Raw genomic sequence first — 13,602 nt, 5'->3', positions numbered from 1 at the left:
GGACTGAAGGGCAGCCAGGCATAATGCCCATTTTGACCCGCTTCCCAAGTCCATCCAGGGATGTCTCGAAGCCCTGCTCCTTACAGTGCGATTCACGGACCAGTAGCATCCCCGTCCTCTGGAAGCTTGCTGCAAAGCAGAATGGTGGCCCAACCCAGATCTCCCACATCAGAACCTGCATTTTAACAAAACACCTGGGAAAGAGCATTCATGCTGGGAAACTGCTAGTCTGGTCTGGATATTTCAGAAGGACGTGGGGAGCAGGGAGAACTGTGGACTGGAGTGGCACTGTCTTGAAGGACTAAACCCCCCTCTCCTGGCTGCACATACTTTGGAGTGCCCAGCCCAGGACAAACACTCCATCCCGCTGACCCAGGCAGCCAGGTCCCCTGGAACCATGTGGCTGCATTCAACCTCCCTGACCATGCAGGTCTGCTCCCAGCAGATGTGTGAGCCCCCGATCAGGCAATTAGAGTGCTGGTTGGAAAGCGGGCTGCTTACCTGCGACAAAGAGGGACTTCGCTCTGAGACCTTGGACAAAGAAGGCCTCCAGGATGGCTAATTACCTGATAGTTAGCAAGGCTCTCTCACCTACTGGGCCTTTTAGCTCAGTTAATAAAGCAATTCGCCTGGCCTTTTATCCTTCTGTTGTTGTGATTTCTTGGCTGACACCGTTTTTACAAAATGAGAAAGTTTTCCAAAGCCTGCTTCGGCCAGAGTTCAGCAGTTAGGAAGAGCAGGAGGACCTGGTCTCTTCCAGCTTCTTCCCAGGCCGCTGTGGAACAGGACCCCTGCAAGAAGTTGAGGGCCCCCTGCTCTTGAAGGGTCTGGAGATCCAACAGTGTGTCTAAATAATTACACCTACTATCCAGGTTTTCCTTAGCCCTAATTTTAAGATCATTTATGTAAAAGGAGCTTAGGAAAGATGTGAAGTTCTATTTAAATAATAGTGGCTATTTTCTCAGACTAGGTACTGAAATTTAACAGGGGTGTTTTTCATTTCAAAATGGATACATTCTAACAGCTAAGGTGTCCAGTCATTCCTGTGTGCCGGAGGCTCAAGGGTTTCCTGGGACACAGGACTTTCAGTGCTAAAATCAGGACAGTCCCAGGAGAACCAGACAGTTGGTCACCCTACGAACAACTCAGGACCTGGCCTGATTCCAGGCACTGGGAATCCAGCCTTGAGCAAGACTCAAGGCACTGTCCTCATGGAGCTGAGGGTCTAATGGGGAGAAAAGAAGAAACAAATGAGTAAACAAACAAAATAACTGACTGTGATAAGTGTTCTCTTGGAACTGGCGGAGTGGGGGAAATTTTTTTAGCCTGTGTGATCCCACTTCTCCAGGATGGGGGTGGAGGCAGTGAGGGAGGGTTTTTCTGAGCCTTCTACCTTGTCGTGGCTCTGGTCCCCTGTGGTGTTAGGACCCCAGACCTCAGGGGTCTTTATCTGCTCTGACCGTGGCAGTCTGCTTTCATGTCTACTTCTCTTAAGATTCAGTCTTCCATCTCTGTCTTTGTTTCTAGATCCTGGGGAGTTTTCTTCTTCCATCATCCTAGGAACATTTTTATCATTGTGGCTATTATTTTATGACTATATCGTGTCCAGAATTCTGTGTGTTTGTACTGGGGGAGGGTTGAGTTTACAGAATTCAGCCTGCCATGCTCCTGAAAGACACCGTCACCCACTTTTCCTTAGTAACCCGTTTAAATCAAAATGTAAGCTACAAAAGCATGAAAAAGGAATATAGCGTAATGTGCACAACTCAAAGAAGGTTCACAAAATCAGCACACCCAGAGTTAAGAAATAAAATACAATCTGCACCCTAGCAGCTCCGCCATACACCCCATTCCATTCAACACCCCCAAGGGTAAATCCTACCCTGCCTGGGACCCCCACATTGATTGGTTTCTTGATTTTTAAGAAATAGAACCGTACAGGAACCACGCTCTCTTCTGTGTGTCACCCTCAGTGGGAGGTTCATCAATGCTCTGGCGGGTAGTGGTAGATCACACGTTGTGCCACCCATCATGTGGGTGGACCACCGCTGATGTCTCCGCTCCACTGCTGATGGGCAGTGAGTGGCTGTCACGACCACTATGGAGGCGTGAATGTGGAGTGGGCACCTTGAAGTGGGATTGCTGGTTCATTGTGTCCAGGTTACTTGCGGAGCTCCTTCGTGCCCTCTTGAAATTTTCTCCTCAGCTATACTTGAGCACCAGGTCCCTGTCATTATTCACTGCTGTCTGCCCAGTAACTTGTATACAGAAGGTGCATAATGAATGTTTGTTGAAGAAATGAATGAGGAGGCTTGACAGTGAGCCCAGCTGGCAGATCCAGGCTTGCCTATTAATCTTCCCCATCACCACCTGCTCCCCAACACCTGGAGATTCCCTGGAGCAGAGAGTGGGGCCCCACTTGGATGCAGGAGAGGTGACAGCCCTGCGTGTAAAGAGAAGATGAAGGACAGGGAGCTGGTCACACAGCCCAGCGTGGGGCACTGGGGTCTCTAGCCTCGGGCACATTCCCCACAGGTGCCGCTTACCGCCCCATCTGGGCTATCCTTTGCTGCCGCCTCCCCTCCCATCTTTTGAAATCACAAACTGCATGACCTTCAGCCACCCAGGAGCCTTGGCCCTCAGAAAATCCAGCCAGACCTGTCCCTTTGCTTAACGTGGGATGTCAGGCAGCCTGGAGAGGTGTTTTTGTTCTCCGTCTCCTAGGTCCTTCAGGACCATCTGAAACGCTGACAGATCTGGGAGGGGAGGTGGTTCCCCCTCAAGCAGATCAATATAAGACCCTCCTGGTGCCTCACATCCCGTGTTCAGTGTCAGAGAGATTGGCTGCGTTCATTTTTTTTCTTTTTGTTTTCTGAGGGGTTTTTGTTTGTTTGTTTGTTTGTTTTGGTGTATCAGGTTGGTAAGGACACAGTGCCTTCAATACAGACCAAAGGCACAAAATGTTTGGTTCTGAGTCTTCTCAAGAACGTGGCCATGTTTTCAAGGAAGTACGCATGCTTGTGTGTGTGTGTGTGTGTAGCCAGGCAGGGCAAAGAAGAGGGATGTGAGGGAGGGGAGTAGAGTAGCCAGAGGAAAGGGAGAAAAGGGAACAAAGGGAATGGCTGAGACAGAAGAAAAGAAAAAGAAAGAGAGAAGGAAGAGAGGAAATCCAATAGAGAAGGGGCTCGGGAGTGAGAAAGGGGAGAGAGAAAGATAAATGGAATGAAAGGGGAGAGACGAGGGAGAGCCCTGCCCAGGGTGTCAGAGACATGCGGGCATTTCCATGAGCATCACTGCTGGCGGTTGTCAGCCAGATCCAGGGGGAACTAGACCCAAACAGCAAGGGGAGGTGCCCAGGTCCCCGTGAGTTTGTCCTCTCTGCCTTTCAGAATGGAATTAGGATGACTTGGAATGGGGCTGCAAATCCTGCCTGAGCTCCCCGGTGGCCCTGGGGAGGAGCGGAAGCAGTGGACCAGCAGCAGAGAGAACTTGGGTCTTCACCTTTCTACAGAATCCTAAGCGTCCCCAAGTTGGCTGGGTCCAGCACCCAAATCAATCTATCTGTGCCCCCTCCCCAGTGCCATGGGCCCAACGGAGGTCAAAGGACACTTCAACCTTAGGGTGAAGGCAGCCTCCCAGCTTCTCAGAGAGCTAACGCTATTTACATAAAAATATATTTACATTATATGAACTTCCAGTGACTTCAAAGGCATTTTATGTCCCCGTTTGGATGACCTCCTCAAAGAAAGATACTTTGGCATAGAGTCCTTATTACAATAAATCTTTTAGGGTGTTGTGTGAGGCGGGGTGCATAAGACCTAACCATAAACACCAACTAAACTGAACATTAAAAAGCAAAGAGAAATGCGATGCCTGGTCTTCTGCCTTATAAAATAACACTTGTACCCCATTATGTTGGGGGAAAATGATTTCAGAAACTCCTTTAGAAAAATGAAAAGAATCATACCATACGACTAATAGCTATAGGAATCCAAAAGATTAAAGAAAAATAAATAAAATAGACAATACATTTTGGGCACTGGAAGTCAAGTCCTGCTTGGAACTTTCTAGAAACCTGGGCAAAAAGAAAATGAATTGATTTTTAAAAAGCAAGATGAATAAACTTTGTATGGAAATTTTCTTCATGTTGACCAAATACATCCTTACTCTGAACACTGAAATAAAGCTCTCAAACGGGACTTCATTTATGAACCAAATGAATGATTCCTGCGCGGTGCCCTCAAAGGAGTAGAATTCATAGCGACATCGCTCCCAGGAAAGACAGTTCTGAAAGAAAAACAGTATGCTCGTGTGGTCTGATTCTATTTTTTATTACTCCTTGCTAATTTGCTTTTTCTCGCTGCTTTGTTCTTAGCTGAATTGTCTTAGTTGTGCGACTTGCAGGGACTTTGAAGCTAAGCAGGGTGACTAAGAACAATGAGAAAGAGACCCGTTTGTACCAAAATCTTACCAAGGATTTAAAATATATTTTATCACATATATGTAATAAAATAGATGTGAGTCCATGTATGTGTATACGTGTGTGCATGTGTGTGCATATACGTGTGTGCACGTGTGTGTGTGTGCATACTTTGTTCTTTAAGGTTGTGACTTAAAGAACTGAATTCGTCGTGAAGATCTCAATTTTGAAAATAAAAAAAACGGGAGGGGGAATCAATGACAAAACATGTGACTCCTTCCATGACCTCTGCACAAAAGTGAAGGCCTTTGGCCGGGCGGACCACACCCGGGGCTGCCTTTCCTGGTGTCCGCCACACATGAGCCGACACTGACACCCAGGGATGGGACCTGGGGGCAGACGCCCACTGGGTGTCGTTCGGCAGGTGTTTTACCTTTAATAACTGCACGGTGCAATTATGCAGGAATGTGGCCAAGCGGTTTTTTCCAACTATTTATACATTCAGCATGCACCCAATTGGGGGAGGGAGGGGATGGGTAAAAAAGAGATTTTAATCTCATGAGATTTATTTTTTGTCGCCAAATGACTTAAAGGGAAATGAGGTGGGTGGGTGGCAAATTGTCCTGTGTGGAGAGCGTGCTGTGGGCCAGCACCACGCTGGGGGCTTTATAAGCAGCCCCTCATTTAATCCTCATCACGCCCCACGTGGTGGAGCCGGCCGTCATATTTCATGGATGGGGAAACAGGCTCAGAGAGGTCCTGCCAGTGCCCCAAGGTCGCTCAGCCTGCACGGACAGGCCTGGAAACCTGGGCTGCGTGCTCACTAGACCTGTGCCCTTTTGCCTGACACCAGTTTTCTCTGGATGTCAAGGGGGTGACGGACCACCTCATTCTAATATCCTCGTGGGAGCTGACATCATACGCGTGGTTTCAACTATCTTCTCCGAGTGTCTCCCTCTAATGTCTCCCACTTGCCCTGTTCACTCTCCAAACTCCAACCCAGTGTTTCTCAACTTTCCGAAGGCAGGGAGGTTGGGGGCCGTGAGGCTAGATGTTAAGGGGTCCCCCAGCCCCGAGAGTCCGTGAAACATTCACGAAACTAAAAAAGACTTTCATAAAAAGGCAATTTCTCCAGCACGCAGGGGGGGATAAAAGGCACAATATTTCCCCATTGTTTTTCTTCAGAACTTGATGAAAACATGAGCTCCTGCACAGGCAGGAAGCAGAAAATGATCATTTCCCAGCAGGCGGCCGCTGCGCCTGTACACAGTGCACCGTCGGACGGGAGGGGGCTGTCGGGCCGGTGCCTCTGAGGGATGGTCTTCTCTCCACAGCCCGAGGCGGGGGCCCTCCCCTCTTTGGGTCCCCACGGCTGCTCCCTTTTCGACCCTCCTGCCATGATGGTCTCCGACCCCCCAGGTCCCGTGGGTAAGGTCAAGGGCTGAATGAGCCTGGCATTGTGCTTTAGCCCCCACCCCAAGGGGTGGCATTAGATGTCAAAGAAGTCCAGCAAACGCTTTCTGACTTCTGGGTGGAGAACATGTTCAGGGACGCTGGCAGATCCAAGGTCATGTGCCTCTTGCTAACTGCTTGAACTTGGCAAAGAATATACCTCTAGGAAACCGCATCCATCCTCCTCCTGACTCTGCTGGGGATGGAGAGCAATCAGACATCCACCCCACCTCAGACAAATCACCTGGGCTTCCACTTTAGCTTCTGCAAAGGATGATTTTTAAAAAGAAGCAAGTGCCACAGACATGGATGACACAGACAGCAAGACTGAAATGTACTGGCTGTGTGACCTTGAGCAAGTCACCCCACCTCTCTGTTTCCTGCCCTGCACAATGCGAATAGGAGCATCTACTTCGCGTGGCTGTTGGAGAGACAAGGAAATAACCTGAAAGCACGACAGCTGGGACCACGCGGGTTGATCCTCTCTGATTTATGAGTGTCACACAAAGCTCTGGGGGGGTTGATTCAACTGAAAATGGGATGAAGTTGCGGGAAAGGCAAGAAGGCAGGTGGGTCAAGGAGGTGGAGTGGGGCAGCCTAGAAGCTGGCTTGCCTGGGATCATCTTGGTTTTGAGTACATGGTGGAAAGAACTGGGAAAGTGAGCCGGGGGTCTCAGCAGGGCCAACTCGTGGGCCTGCCAGCTCTGCCGTCACTCAGGGCACCAAGGCACCCTGCCCTTGGCTTATTATTCTGCTGCCTTGCTCTTGAAATTCATATAATTTTTGAAGAAGAGGCCCACATTTTCAGGTTGCATCGGGCCCTGCAAATTGTGTGGCTGGTCCTGCATCTCAGCCTACGTATGCATTCTGTGGTTGCATGTCAGCTACCACGTCTACGAAACAGGTACCCTGGGTGGTGCCGAAAGGATGCTCAGGGTGACGCGGTGATGTCTGCACTCTTCCCAGGGCCTCCTGGGCTGTGCCGAGCACTTCCCGTGCCTCGCATGGTGCTTGGCACCAAATAGATTTGTGTTAAACCCTCCAGTGAGTTTTGGACTCAACACCCAGGGCCCACCTGTAGAACAGCAAGGAGTTAAGTCACAGTGACTGGGAACCAGCCAGGCCTGGGTTCAAATCCCAACCCTCCCACCTACCAGTCATGACCTAGGGCAAAACCCTGCCCTTCTCTACAACATGGTGAATTCATGTTATGATGGGGGTGATAACACTGTCTCTTGTCTAAGTTGCTGGGGTTAAATGAGATTGCTGTGTGGAGCACCATGCCGGGCGTTTTAATAGTAACCCTTAAGATGCATTCATTTACTAATCGAGACCTTACTCCATGCCAGACACTGGGCTAGGCTCTGAGCACACAGTGAACAGACAGAGGCAGCCCTGACCCTCACGGGGTTGACAGCCCAGACAGAAAGCAAAAAAATGAAGCAAAAGCTATAGACTAACTTTGGATGGCGACCAGGGTAGAGAGGGGAGACTCTGTGCTGGGAAGAGACGGTTCCTTCTGACTCAGAAATTAAACTCTTTATGAGCCAGAGCCTGGGTTCTCAACCCCACCCCCCATGCAAACTCTACTAGGGGAGGGAGCTGTTTTCCAGGAATTTCCAGATGATCTCCCCCCAGCTCCATGCCCGGAGAAGATGCAGTGTCTCCCCTACTTCTGGCAGGGCCAACCATCCCCAGAGGACCCCGAACAAACAGAGCCCCTCGCCCAGCGGCCCCCGGCCCCCAGCCCGGGGCTGGTGAGAGCTGAGAACAAACAGAAAGGGAAATGAACAAATTATCCTGATAATTTGTTTAAGGAAGGGGGGTAGGCACCCAAGAAAAATGATATCGAATAAGACGGTGGGTTTCTAATGAATGTGCGGGTAATGAAATCAACCCGTTTAGGCCACACTCGGTCCTGATCTTCCCAGGCCTAGATTAAAAAATGGAACATCTGTGATGATTTAATTTACATCTTAATAACAAACAGGCCTCGAGAAACCCGCGGATAAATGCCTTTTATTGCCGGCGTATCTTTTGCACCGCAGCTTGAATGAAAACTCTGGTAATTAATTGTTTTAAGCGATTCTATTAAAAAGTGTCTGCAAGTGCTGTGTGCCGAATGTTTATGCGGCCCGGGCTGCCGCAGGAATACAGACAAGCCCAGGAGGGGCGCTGGATGAGGCGCCTTCTTTTTTTTTTTTTTTCCACATTCGGTGCCTTAAAGACATGCCGTCTTTTTATTTCTTCCTTCCAAAGAGAGAGAGGCCAAGCCGGCTGAATTCCCTGCCATTGTTTTCAAATCTCCGTGGTTTAGTCTTTGAATTGGCAGGTGTGCGGTCCCCTCCCTACCCCAACGTTTGCTGGAGACGCTCCTCCAATCCGAGCTGGGAATGGTGGCCACGCCGCTTCCGGTGTCCAACCTTCAGATTCCTAATCTGAAAAATGGGGACATCGCTATGTGGTGGCTGAATTGTCGTCTGTTGGGGCCTATGTTGAAAAATCATTCCCTCAAAACACACTGCACAGGACGAAAGTGCCGGGCGAGGTGCTGGCGTCCGACAGCAGAGCTCAGGGTATGAAGCACCACTGCTGCCATTTGTGAAGCTCTCATTAGGGGGTGGCGGCTGGGGGGGCTGGTGGCAGGTGACAAATATGCGATGAATGAGCCACCTCCTACAGCCGTGGTTCCAGCCCTGGCTGCACATTAGAATCCCCTGGGGAGCTTTTAGGACAAACCCAGGCCCCCACCCACCCCTCGGAGGTCCTGATTTAATTAGTCTGGGACGGATTCCAGGCATCAGTATTTTTTGAAAGCTCCCCAGAGCATCAAGGCGTAGGGTTCAGGGATACTTCAGGCTCAGCTCAGAGCCACGAAGGAAGAAGAGAGGGTCTTGGAAGGGAGAGTCTGAAGAGCAATCATGGGTGGCCTCCTTGAGATGGTGATGTCTGGGCCAAGATGTCCACAATGAGGACCTTGCGTGGATCCCGGGAAGAGTGTTCCAAGCAGAGGGAACAGCGTATGTAAAGGCTCAACAACAAGGCTGCCTCTCCCCACCCCCCAGCCCCCTAGTCCGCGTCAGGGTCTGCCCTGTACTCCCTTAGCCCCGGAGCAATCCTATCACAGCCCAGAGCACAGTGGGGCATAAAGGCCTGTGTCTGTGCCTGCAACGGGAGGGGGCTGGATTCAAGTGGGTCGCATCCTTTGATGAGCTGTCCTCTCGGCTCCAACTTAAGGGCCATCTCCATGTGGGGTCCCCGTCCATATCTTCATCTTCCCAGTCCCTGTTCCACCTTAGACCCGTGCCCGCGGCAGGGCATCAGCAGCTTTGGCATCCAAAGAGGGGAGTGAAATCAGCCTGCGGGGGCACAGTCTCCGGGTCTGCTGCCTGCTTTCTAGTTTCCATCTTCATTTCTTGCTTCTGAATATTTTTCGAATTCTATTTTAACAAGACTATTCCTCCCATAAAGAGACTTGTCACAAAAGTGGAAGTGTACTTGGTTGACAAACATATGGGGACAGCTCAGATTTGATGGGAATCAGAGAAAAAGAGAATGAAAGCAATGAACATTTCAAGCATTTAATTTTCTTAGAAAATGTTGCTGTTGTTGTTAAGGTGACTTGTCTGCAAAAATCACGGTGTGGTGAGAAGGGCCCCTCGTACTCCCGGTGGGAAAGTAACATGTTCCCGGTGGGGATGTAATATGTTCCCGGTGGGAAAGTAACATGTTCCCGGTGGGGATGTAGCATGTTCCCGGTGGGAAAGTAACATGTTCCCGGTGGGAAAGTAACATGTTCCCGGTGGGGATGTAACATATTCCCGGTGGGAAAGTAACATGTTCCCGGTGGGGATGTAGCATGTTCCCGGTGGGAAAGTAACATGTTCCCGGTGGGAAAGTAACATGTTCCCGGTGGGGATGTAACATATTCCCGGTGGGAAAGTAACATGTTCCCGGTGGGGATGTAACATATTCCCGGTGGGAAAGTAACATGTTCCCGGTGGGGATGTAACATGTTCCCGGTGGGAAAGTAACATGTTCCCGGTGGGGATGTAGCATATTCCCGGTGGGGATGTAGCATGTTCCTGGTGGGGATGTAACATGTTCCCGGTGGGAAAGTAACATGTTCCCGGTGGGGATGTAGCATATTCCCGGTGGGGATGTAGCATATTCCCGGTGGGGATGTAACATGTTCCCGGTGGGAAAGTAACATGTTCCCGGTGAGGATGTAACATGTTTCCGGCTGGGGATGTAACATGTTCCCGGTGGGAAAGTAACATGTTCCCGGTGGGGATGTAGCATGTTCCCGGTGGGAAAGTAACATGTTCCCGGTGGGGATGTAGCATGTTCCCGGTGGGGATGTAACATGTTCCTGGTGGGAAAGTAACATGTTCCCGGTGAGGATGTAATATGTTCCCGGTGAGGATGTAATATGTTTCCGGCTGGGGATGTAACATGTTCCCGGTGGGGATGTAATATGTTCCCGGTGAGGATGTAATATATTCCCGGTGGGGATGTAATATATTCCCGGTGGGGATGTAACATGTTCCCGGTGGGGATGTAACATGTTCCCGGTGGGGATGTAACATGTTCCTGGTGGGGATGTAACACGAGGTAGGATGTCTCTGAAGTAATGTCGTGCTGCCTTCCAAGCTCTTCACAAAAGGGCCTGCCCTGGCCCTGGGTGCCAGCTCCTGAGGGCACACCTTGGGTATCGAAGGAAAACAACACAGAGAAGAGGACGCACCCTGGAACGTTACATATGAGCCCCTAAATGGGCAAAGGCCTAAACGTCTACCCAAGGGAAAGTGAAAAATGAATCCTTACTTATCTATAGGCGAGAATATTATGCAGCCATTGAAATGTTTACAAAAATGAGTAACAACGTGGAAACATAATTGTAACATAATAGTAATTGAAAAGGAAAAAAAGACACGAATTACATAGCAAATATGATGTCAAGTATTTAAAAAAAAAAAAGCACAGGATAAAGACTCTAAATAAAACCATAAAACAATAAAATCCCCTCTGGTTACATTGACGGAAATGGAAATTAAGGCATCTGATCTGTTTTATTTTGCTGGGAAGGGTGGGAGGGTCTGCCATAGTCTATTCTCCTCTTGTAAGAATTAAGGAGCTTTTTTGGTTTAGTTTTTCCCCCCCCACCCTTTAGCCCCCTTGCCACACAGAGGTAAAAATCTCAGCCTCCAGAATGTGACAGGCTGGGCTGAATCCCTGCTCCTCCCTCCACCTGTGACTCTAGGTAAGTCCCCTCCTCTGAGCCTCAGTCTCCTCATCTGTAAAATGGGCCCATTCATGCCTTGAGAGACCGTCATGGGGAAATTAGAACAAAATCAAGGTGTAAAGTCCTGAGGGCCGGCCTGAGGCTGGGTCAGTACATATCGTATGGTCAGCAGTGTCATGATCATTTTCAGTAAAATTAGGGATTTTTAAAAACCAAAATCCATTCCCTTCTGTGCATTAAAAAATTACAAATCTTTCTTAAATGTCCTCAATGGCCTCTGAACCTGGGCCAGAAACTAATAAAGAAAGACAAAGCCAAAGCCAAATCCAAAGCCAAGGGTCTCTGACCCACATTTTTCAGGGTTTCCCATATACTCTGCAAGGGTTCCCCTCTCCCCTACAGACCTGGGCCACCAACATGAGGTCTTTAAGAAGCCCCTTTCAAACAGGGTAGCCGAGAGCAGGAGAAAAGTGAGTGAGGAGAGCCAGGCAGAGCTGTTAGAAAGTCAGAGATTTGGGTCAAGTCTCAGAGACCAAGACCCTCAGTTTCCTGACCTGTGAAATGGGTGAGTGGGTTTAACTTGGCTTTTCCCAGTGGGGATCCCCAGGATGGGAGACTGCTGCGTCCTGTGCCACATAAGACTCTCCTTTAACATCAGTTTTTTATGAAATGCATTTGACCATGGACACCCCCCAACAATCGTACTGTTATTGTTGCTTTGGTGCATAAAAACATTTACCAATCTGCTGAGAGTGAAGACTACGCATTACTTCAGCCACATCTATTGAGAACCCAGTGTGTGTCAGGCAGCGTTATGGGTGCTGAGGGCACAGCAGGGAACAGGACAGAGAAAAAAATCCCTGCCCTGGAGGAGGTGGACAACATGAACCTCGTAAGTAGATAATTTATATAGTTTGATAGAATGTGATGAATTCTATAAAAAAAAATAGTCAGGAAAGAGTAGGGGAAATCCAGGGACCAGAGGGAGGGGGGCGTGATTTTCAAAAGAGGTTGGGGGGGGCACCTTGATGAGAAGGTGACATTTGAAGAAAAGCTAGAAGGAGTAGAGGGAGGTGTGTAAGCATATATTGCAAGGAAGAGAGTTTCAGGGAAGGGAACAGCCAGTGCAAAGGCCCTGGGGCAGGAGCATTCCTGGCTTGTAAGAGGTTCGTGAGGCTGGAGCAGAGTGAGCAAGGGAGAGTGGAGAGGACACGGACAGGGAGGTATCAGGGCCACTATGCAGACTGTGGTGGGCATTCTATGCCTTTTACAACTCACAGACTAGAAATAGGGTGCCATATCCACCCTTTTCTCACCCCACCTGTATCCACAAAATACTGCCACGCCAAAGGTGGGCAGAGGGGCTTCCTTCTCCACACCCCACACAATCCCATCAGTGGTACCCACACGCTGCAGGCTTAGTTTCTCTGTTTCCCCGTGCACAGAGGAGCAAACCAAGCCTGGCGAGGTGAACTTTCTTGCCCAGCGCCCCACACGCAGGAGCCCGGGGGAAGGTGCAGGCGCAGGTCTAAGTGGCTCCACTGCAGAGAGACTGAGGCTCCGTGGTGCAGGAGAAGCCAAACAGACGTCTCGCCTCCCCTCACCTACATCTCACGGGGACACTCAAGGCATTTTAGGAAAAATTAAAGTGCTGTATGTAGCTCTACTCGGTGGGAAGTAAACATATGAGACTCATTAGCCCAAGAGGTGGTGCGGGCTAAAAATACATGTCGATTCACTGAGCGTTTCGATTTAAAGCAAGGATGACGGATTCAGAGAGTGTTAGGAAGGGAAGCGAGGCAAGGAGGCAGGCCTGGAAGGAGGTGAGGTCACGGAGGGCAGGGGACGCCTCCAATCCCTATCCTCCTGGGAGCATTTGGGAGGCGGCTCAGAGGAAGGCTTTATGAGATTTGGGAGCCGCAGCTGCAGCATGTGTATTTCCTGGGCAAGGCTTCCACCTCTCTGACCGCAGGCTCTTCTTCTGTGACACGAGGCGAGCAGCAAGCCTCACCATGGTAGTGGTGTGATAATTAGATGAGATAAACAAGGTGGCTTCCTCTCTCAGGGCCATGAGGAATACTTCCTTGGTGACAGAACAGTCCTTAAGTCCGAGAGCTTCCCAGGCCCAGAGAATGCAAGTCACATACGTCATTTGAAACTTTCTAGAAGTTTAAAATGCAAAACAAAAACAACAAAACCCTGGGAAATTAATTTTAGTCTTTTCTTTAACCCAACGAATCAGAAATATTACTGTTTTATTCCAACTGTAGTCAATATTAAAAATTTTTAATAAGGGAGGTCACGCTCATTCCTTTTGGTACCCAGCTTCCGAAATCCAGCATGTATTTCGCACTTAAAGCACCTCTCAGTTCACTTGAAAATGTAGACTCGCGTGGCCACGTTCTTCCAAATGTACTTAAACAGTTTCCAACAACTGAATAGAGTATCCGTTTTTGGATTTAATGAAATTAAAGTCTAATTGAAT

Source organism: Camelus ferus, chromosome 32, assembly GCF_009834535.1.
Source record: "Camelus ferus isolate YT-003-E chromosome 32, BCGSAC_Cfer_1.0, whole genome shotgun sequence".
NCBI lineage: Eukaryota > Metazoa > Chordata > Mammalia > Artiodactyla > Camelidae > Camelus > Camelus ferus.
The sequence above is the reverse complement of the archived record's forward strand: the minus strand, read 5'-3'. Positions refer to the sequence as shown.